Here is an 8,868-nt window from a genome sequence, read left to right as displayed (position 1 = left end):
CCTCAATCACTCCTAAAGGATAAGTATTAGAACGGTCAGCAAGTTGAATAATCACACGAGTATCTTTTAAAGGTCCTAAGTTCAATGCTTATAAATAGATAAAGGCATCACATTGATAGAAGCACCTAAGTCTAACATGCACCTCTCATATCTCGTGTTACCTATTCTACAAGGTATAGTAAAAATACCTGATCCTTGCACTTGGGAGGAATTTTCCTCTGTAAGACTACAGATACGTTCTCACTTACACTGACCTTTTCATCTCCATTAAATTTCCGCTTGTTAGTGCACAAATCCTTCAGAAACTTTGCATAACGCGGCACTTGTCTAATGGCTTCCAATAAAGGTATGTTCACCTCTACCTTGCGAAATACATCTAGTACCTCCTTTTCCATCTCTTTCTTCTTATACTTAGAAGTTAACCTGCTAGGGAAAGGAACAGAAGAAGAAAAATGGTCAGTGTTGGATGAAACAACATCACTTACCTTAGAGGGCTGCTCATTTTTTTCCGAAATAACAGTCTCCTGTTCCTCTAGTACTTCACTCTTGCTTTTTTCTGGAACCTCTAGCTGCTTGCCACATTTAAGTGATATGGCGCTTGCATTCTCCTTCGGATTTCTCTCTGGTTGACTCGGAAGCTTGTTAGAGTTCTGAGCTTGCAGCTTTCCCACTGTGTTAGCTAACTGAGAAACTTGGTTCTCCAAGTTCTTTAGTCCGCTTCTTGTTTCTAGCTGAAAATTCAAAGTGTTATCAGCCATTGCCTTCACGATTTCTTCCAGAGACATGCTACCAGATTGTGGCTGGGAAACTTGCTGATTTTGAGGTCGCAGCTGATATTGCGGTTGTTGATGAAAACCAGGTGGAGGATTAGATGCTTGTTGTTGCTGGAAAGCTGGTTGTCTGAGGTTGGAGTTGCCTGCCTGCTGTTGAATGCAATTGACTTCCATTTGCTTCAAAAAGCTTTGTTTGAATGAGTTTGACTTTCATTTTATTTGAATAGCTTTGTTGAATGCATTTGACTTTCATTTGCTTCAAAAAACTTTGTTTGAATGTGTTAGACTTTCATTTGATTCAAATAGCTTTATGGAATGCATTTGACTTTCATTTGCTTCAAAAAGCTTTGTTTGAATGTGTTTGACTTTTATTTGATTTAAAAACCTTTGTTTGAATGTGTTTGACTTTCATTTCATTCAAATAGCTTTGTTGAATGCATTTGACTTTCATTTGCTTCAAAAAGCTTTGTTTGAATGTGTTTGACTTTCATTTGATTGAAATGGCTTTGTTTAACGCAATTGACTTTCATTTGATTCAAAAAGCTTTGTTTGAATGTGTTTGAATTTATTTGATTCTAATAGCTTTGTTGAATGCATTTGACTCTCATTTGATTCAAAAAGCTTTGTTTGATTGTGTTTGACTTTCATTTCATTCAAATAGCTTTGTGGAATGCAATTTAATTTCATTTGCTTCAAAAAGCTTTGTTTGAATGTGTTTCACTTTTATTTGATTTAAAAACCTTTGTTTGAATGTGTTTGACTTTCATTTCATTCAAATAGATTTGTTGAATGCATTTGACTTTCATTTGCTTCAAAAAGCTTTGTTTGAATGTGTTTGACTTTCATTTGATTCACAAAGCTTTCTTGAACGCATTTGACTTTCATTTCCTTCAAAAAGCTTTATTGAATGCATTTGACTTTCATTTGCTTCAAAGTGCTTTGTTTGAGTGTGTTTGACTTTCATTTGATTCAAACAGCTTTGTTGAATGCAATTGACTTTCATTTACTTCAAAATGCTTAGTTTGAATGTGTTTGACTTTCATTTGATTCAAATAGCTTTGTTGAATGCAATTGACTTTCATTTGCTTCAAAAAGCTATGCTTGAATGTGTTTGACTTTCATTTGATTCAAATAGCTTTGTTGAATGCATTTGACTTTCATTTGCTTCAAAAAGCTTTGTTTGAATGTGTTTGACTTTCGTTTGATTCAAATAGCTTTGTTGAACGCAATTGACTTTCATTTGCTTTAAAATTCTTTGTTTGAATGTGTTTGACTTTTATTTGATTTAAAAACCTTTGTTTGAATGTGTTTGACTTTCATTTCATTCAAATAGCTTTGTTGAATGCATTTGACTTTCATTTGCTTCAAAAAGCTTTGTTTGAATGTGTTTGACTTTCATTTGATTGAAATGGCTTTGTTTAATGCAATTGACTTTCATTTGCTTCAACAAGCTTTGTTTGAATGTGTTTGACTTTCTTTTGATTCGAATAGCTTTGTTGAATGCATTTGACTTTCATTTGCTTCAAAAAGATTTGTTTGAATGTGTTTGACTTTTATTTGATTCAAATAGCTTTGTGGAATGCATTTGACTTTCATTTGCTTCAAAAAGCTTTGTTTGAATGTGTTTGACTTTTATTTGATTTAAAAACCTTTGTTTGAATGTGTTTGACTTTCATTTCATTCAAATAGATTTGTTGAATGCATTTCACTTTCATTTGCATCAAAAAGCTTTGTTTGAATGTGTTTGACTTTCATTTGATTGAAATGGCTTTGTTTAATGCAATTGACTTTCATTTGATTCAAAAATCTTTGTTTGAATGTGTTTGAATTCATTTTATTCAATTTGCTTTGTTGAATGCATTTGACTTTCATTTGATTCAAAAAGCTTTGTTTGAATGTGTTTGACTATCATTTCATTCAAATAGTTTTGTGGAATGCATTTGACTTTCATTTGATTCAAAAAGCTTTGTTTGAATGTGTTTGACTTTCATTTGATTTAAAAACCATTGTTTGAATGTGTTTGACTTTATTTGATTCGAATAGCTTTGTTGAATGCATTTGACTCCCATTTAATTTAAAAAGCTTTGTTTGAATGTGTTTGACTTTCATTTGATTTAAATTGCTTTGTTGAATGTAATTGACTTTCATTTGCTTTAAAAAGCTTTGTTTGAATGTGTTTCACTTTCATTTGATTCTAACAACTTTATTGAATGCATTTGACCTTCCTTTGCTTCAAAAAGCTTTGATTGAATGTGTTTGACATTCATTTGATTCAAATAGCTTTGTAAAATGCATTTGACTTTAATTTGCTTCGGAAAGCTTTGTTTGAATGTGTTTGACTTTCATTTGATTCAAATAGCTTTGTTACATGCATTTGACTTTCATTTGCTTCAGAATGCTTTGTTTGAATATGTTTGACATTCATTTGATTGAAATGGCTTTGCTGAATGCAATTGACTTCCATTTGCTTCAAAAAGCTTTGTTTGAATGTAGACTTTCATTTGATTCTTACAGCCTTGTTGAATGCATTTGACTTTCATTTGCTTTAAAAAGCTTTGTTTGAATATGTTTGACTTTCATTTGATTCAAATATCTTTGTTGAATGCATTTGACTTTCATTTTTTTCAAAAAGCTTTGTTTGAATGTGTTTGACTTTCATTTGATTTAATCACCTTTGTTTGATTGTGTTAGACTTCATTTGATTCAAATAGCTTTGTTGAATGCATTTGACTCTCATTGGATTTAAAAAGCTTTGTTTGAATGTCTTTGACTTTCATTTGATTCATATTGCTTTGTTGAATGCAATTGACTTTCATTTGGTTTAAAAATCTTTATTTGAATATGTTTCACTTTCATTTGATTCTAACAGCTTTGTTGAATGCATTTGACTTTCCTTTGCTTCAAAAAGCTTTGATTGAATTTATTTGATATTCATTTGATTCATATAGCTTTGTTGAATGCATTTGACTTTCATTGGTTTAGAAAAGGTTTGTTTGAATGTGTTTGACTTTCATTTAATTCAAATAGCTTTGTTAAATGCATTTGACTGTCATTTGTTTCAAAAAGCTTTGTTTGACTGTTTTTTACTTTAATTTGATTCAAATAGCTTTTTGGATTGCATTTGACTTTCATTTGCTTCAAATAGCTTTGTTTGAACGTGTTTGACTTTCATTTTATTCAAATAGCTTTGTTAAATGCATTTGAATTACATTTGAGTCAAAAAGCTTTGTTTGAATGTGTTTGACTTTCATTTGATTCAAATAGCTTTGTTGAAGGCATTTGACTTTCATTTGCTTCAGAAAGCTTTGTTTCAATGTGTTTGACTTTTATTTGATTCAAATAGCATTGTGGAATGCATTTCACTTTAATTTGCTTCAAAAAGCTTTGTTTAATTGTGTTTCACAATCATTTGATACAAATAGCTTTGTTAAACGCATTTGACTTTCATTTGCTTCAAATGCTTTGTTTGAATGTGTTTGACTTTCATTTGATTCACATAGCTTTGTTGAGTGCATTTGACTTTCATTGCTTAAAAAAGGTTTGTTTGAATGTGTTTGAATTTCATTTGATTCAAATAGCTTTCTGGAATGCATTTGACTTTCATTTGCTTCAAAAAGCTTTGTCTGAATGTGTTTGACTTTCATTTGATTCAAATAGCTTTGTTAAATGAATTTGACTTTCATTTGCTTCAAAAAGCTTTGTTTGACTTTTTTTTTACTTTCATTTGTGTCAAATAGCTTTGTGGATTGCATTTGACATTCATTTGCTTCAAATAGCTTTGTTTGAATATGTTTGACTTTCATTTGATTCAAATAGCATTGTTGAATGCATTTGACTTTCCTTTGAGTCAAAAAGCTTTGTTTGAATGAGTTTTACTTTCAATTGATTCAAATAGCTTTGTTGAATGCATTTGACTTTCATTTGTTTCAAAAAGTTTTGTTTGAATGTGTTTCACTTTCATTTGATTCAATTAGCTTTGTAGAATGTATTTTACTTTCATTTGAGTCAAAAAACTTTATTTTAATGTGTTTGACTTTCATTTGATAGAAATGGTTTTGTTGAATGCATTTGACTTTCATTTGCTTCAAAAAGCTTTGGTTGAATGTGTTTGACTTTCATTTGATTCAAATAGCTTTGTTAAATGCATTTGAATTTTAATTTTTAAGAAAGCTTTGTTTGAATATTTTGAATTTCATTTGATTCAAATAGCTTTGTGGAATGCATTTGACTTTACTTGCTTCAAAAATCTTTGTTGAATGTGTTTGACTTTCATTTGATTCAAATTGCTTTATTGACCGCAATTGACTCTTATTTGTTTTAAAAAGCTTTGTTTGAATGTGTTTGACTTTCATTTGATTCAAATTGCTTTGTGGAATGCAATTGACTTTCATTTGCTTTAAAAAGATTTGTTTGAATGTGTTTCACTTTCATTTGACTTTCATTTTCTTAAGACAGCTTTGCTTCAATGTGTTTGACTTTCATTTGACTCTAATAACTTTGCTAAATGAATTTGACTTGCATTTGCTCCAAAAAGCTTTGTTTGACTGTTTTTGACTTTCATTTGATTCAAATAGCTTTGTTAAATGAATTTGACTTTCATTTGCTTCAATAAGCTTTGTTTGACTGTTTTTGACTTTCATTTGATTCAAATAGCTTTGTGGATTGCATTTGACTCTCATTTATTTCAAATAGCTTTGTTTGAATATGTTTGACTTTCATTTGATTCAAATAGCTTTATTGAATGCAATTGACTTTCATTTAACTCAAAAAGCTTTGTTTGAATGTGTTTGACTTTCATTTGAATCAAATAACTTTGTAGAATGCATTTGACTTTCATTTGAGTCAAAAAGCTTTGATTGAATGTGTTTGACTTACATTTGATTCAAATAGCTTTGTTGAATGCATTTGACTTTCATTTGCTTCAAAAAGCTTTGGTTGAATGTGTTTGACTTTCATTTGTTTCACATAGCTTTGTTGAATGCATTTGACTTTCATTGGCTTAAAAAAGGTTTGTTTGTATGTGTTTGACTTTCATTTGATTCAAATAGCTTTGTGGAATGCCTTTGACTTTCATTTGCTTCAAAAAGCTTTGTTTGAATGTGTTTGACTTTCATTTGATTTAAAAACCTTTGTTAAGTACATTTGACTTTCATTTGCTTCAAAAAGCTTTGTTTGACTGTTTTTGACTTTCATTTGATTCAAATAGCTTTGTGGATTTCATTTGACTTTTATTTGCTTCAAATAGGTTTGTTTGAATGTGTTTGACTTTCATTTGATTCAAATAGCTTTGTTGAACGCATTTGACTTTCATTTGAGTCAAAAAGCTTTGTTTGAAGGTGTTTGACTTTTTATTTATTAAAATAGCTTTGTTGAATGTATTTGACTATCATTTGCTTCAAAAAGTTTTGTTTGAATGTGTTTGACTTTTATTTGATTAAAATAGCTTTGTAGAATGCATTTGACTTTCATTTGAGTCAAAAAGCTTTGTTTAAATGTGTTTTACTTTCATTTGATTCAAATAGCTTTGTAGAATGCATTTGACTTTCATTTGAGTCAAAAAGCTTTGTTTAAATGTGTTTTACTTTCATTTGATTCAAATAGCTTTGTTGAATGCATTTGACTTTCATTTGCTTCAAAAAGCTTTCGTTGAATGTCTTTTACTTTCATTTGATTCAAATAGCTTTGTTAAATGCATTTTACTTTCATTTGCTTCAGAAAGCTTTGTTTAAATATGTTTGACTTTCATTTGATTTAAATAGCTTTGTTGAATGCATTTGACTTTCATTTTCTTCAAAAAGGTTTGTTTGAATGTGTTTGACTTTCATTTGATCCAAATAGCTTTGTTGAATGCATTTGACTTTTATTTGCTTCAAAAAGCTTTATTTGAATGTGTTTGATTTCAGTTTATTTAAACAGCTTTGTGGAATGCATTTCACTTTCATTTGCTTCAAAAAGCTTTGATTGAATGTGTTTGACATTCAATTGATTCAAATAGCTTTGTTGAACGCATTTGACTTTCATTTGAGTCAAAAAGCTTTGTTTGAAGGTGTAGGACTTTTTATTTATTAAAATAGATTTGTTGAATGCATTTGACTTTCATTTGCTTCAAAAAGTTTTGTTTGAATGTGTTTGACTTTTATTTGATTAAAATAGCTTTGTAGAATGCATTTGACTTTCATTTGAGTCAAAAAGCTTTGTTTAAATGTGTTTCACTTTCATTTGATTCAAATAGCTTTGTAGAATGCATTTGACTTTCATTTGAGTCAAAAAGCTTTGTTTAAATGTGTTTTACTTTCATTTGATTCAAATAGCTTTGTTGAATGCATTTGACTTTCATTTGCTTCAAAAAGCTTTGGTTGAATGTCTTTTACTTTCATTTGATTCAAATAGCTTTGTTAAATGCATTTTACTTTCATTTGCTTTAGAAAGCTTTGTTTGAATATGTTTGACTTTCATTTGATTTAAATAGCTTTGTTGAATGCATTTGACTTTCATTTTCTTCAAAAAGGTTTGTTTGAATGTGTTTGACTTTCATTTAATCCAAATAGCTTTGTTGAATGCATTTGACTTTTATTTGCTTCAAAAAGCTTTATTTGAATGTGTTTGATTTCATTTTATTTAAGTAGCTCTGTTGAATGTATTTGACTTTCATTTGCTTCAAAAAACTTTGATTGAATGTATTTGACATTCATTTTATTCTAATAGGTTTGTTAAATGCATTTGACTTTCATTTGCTTAAGAAAGCTTTGTTAGAATGTGTTTGACTTTCATTTGATTGAAATGGCTTTGTTGAATGCAATTGACATTCATTTAATTCAAAAAGCTTTGCTTGAATGTGTTTAACTTTCATTTGATTGAAATGGCTTTGTTGTATACAATTGACTTTCATATGTTTCAAAAAGTTTTTTTTGAATGTGTTTCACTTTCATTTGATTCAAACAGCTTTGTTGAATGCATTTGACTTTCATTTGCTTCAGAATGCTTTGTTTCAGTGTGTTTGACTGTCATTTGATTCAAATAGCTTTGTGGAACGCATTTGACTTTAATTTGCTCCAAAAAGCTTTGTTTGAATGTGTTTGACTTTCATTTGATTCAAATAGCTTTGTTAAATTCATTTGACTGTCATTTGCTTCAAAAAGCTTTGTTTGAATGTTTTTGTCTTTCATTTGATTCACATAGATTTGTTGAATGCATTTGACTTTCATTAGCCTAAAATAGGTTTAATTTTATGAGTTTGACTTTCATTTGATTCAAATAGCTTTGTGGAATGCATTTGACTTTCATTTGCTTCAAAAAGCTTTGTTAGAATGTGTTTGACTTTCATTTGATTCAAGTAGCTTTGTTAAATGCATTTGACTTTCATTTGCTTCAAAAAGCTTTGTTTGACTGTTATTGACTTTTATTTGATTCAAATAGCTTTGTGGATTGCATTTGACTTTCTTTTTGCTTCAAATAGCTTTGTTTGAATATGTTTGACTTTTATTTGATTCAAATAGATTTGTTGAATGCATTTGACTTTCATTTGAGTCAAACAGCATTTGTTTGAATGTTTTTGACTTCATTTGATTCAAATAGCTTTGTTGAATGCATTTGACTTTCATTTGCTTCAGAAAGCTTTGTTTGAATATGTTTGACTTTCTTTGATTAAAATGGCTTTGTTGAATGCAAGTGACTTCCATTTGCTTCAAAAAGCTTTGTTTGAATGTGTTTGACTTTCATTTGATTTAAATAGCTTTGTTGAATGCATTTGACTTTCATTTGCTTCAAAAAGCTTTGTTAGAATGTGTTTGACTTTCATTTGATTCAAATAGCTTTGTTAAATGCATTTGACTTTCATTTCCTTCAAAAAGCTTTGTTTGACTGTTTTTTACTTTTATTTGATTCAAATAGCTTTGTGGATTGCATTTGACTTTCTCTTTGCTTCAAAAAGCTTAATTTGAATATGATTGACTTTCATTTGATTCAAATAGATTTGTTGAATGCATTTGACTTTCATTTGAGTCAAAAAGCTTTTGTTTGAATGTTTTTAACTTCATTTGATTCAAATAGCTATGTTGAATGCATTTGACTTTCATTTGCTTCAGAAAGCTTTGTT

This window comes from Chenopodium album, chromosome 18 (assembly GCF_948465745.1).
Source record: "Chenopodium album chromosome 18, dcCheAlbu1.1, whole genome shotgun sequence".
Lineage (NCBI taxonomy): Eukaryota > Viridiplantae > Streptophyta > Magnoliopsida > Caryophyllales > Amaranthaceae > Chenopodium > Chenopodium album.
This window is presented reverse-complemented; position numbering follows the sequence as displayed.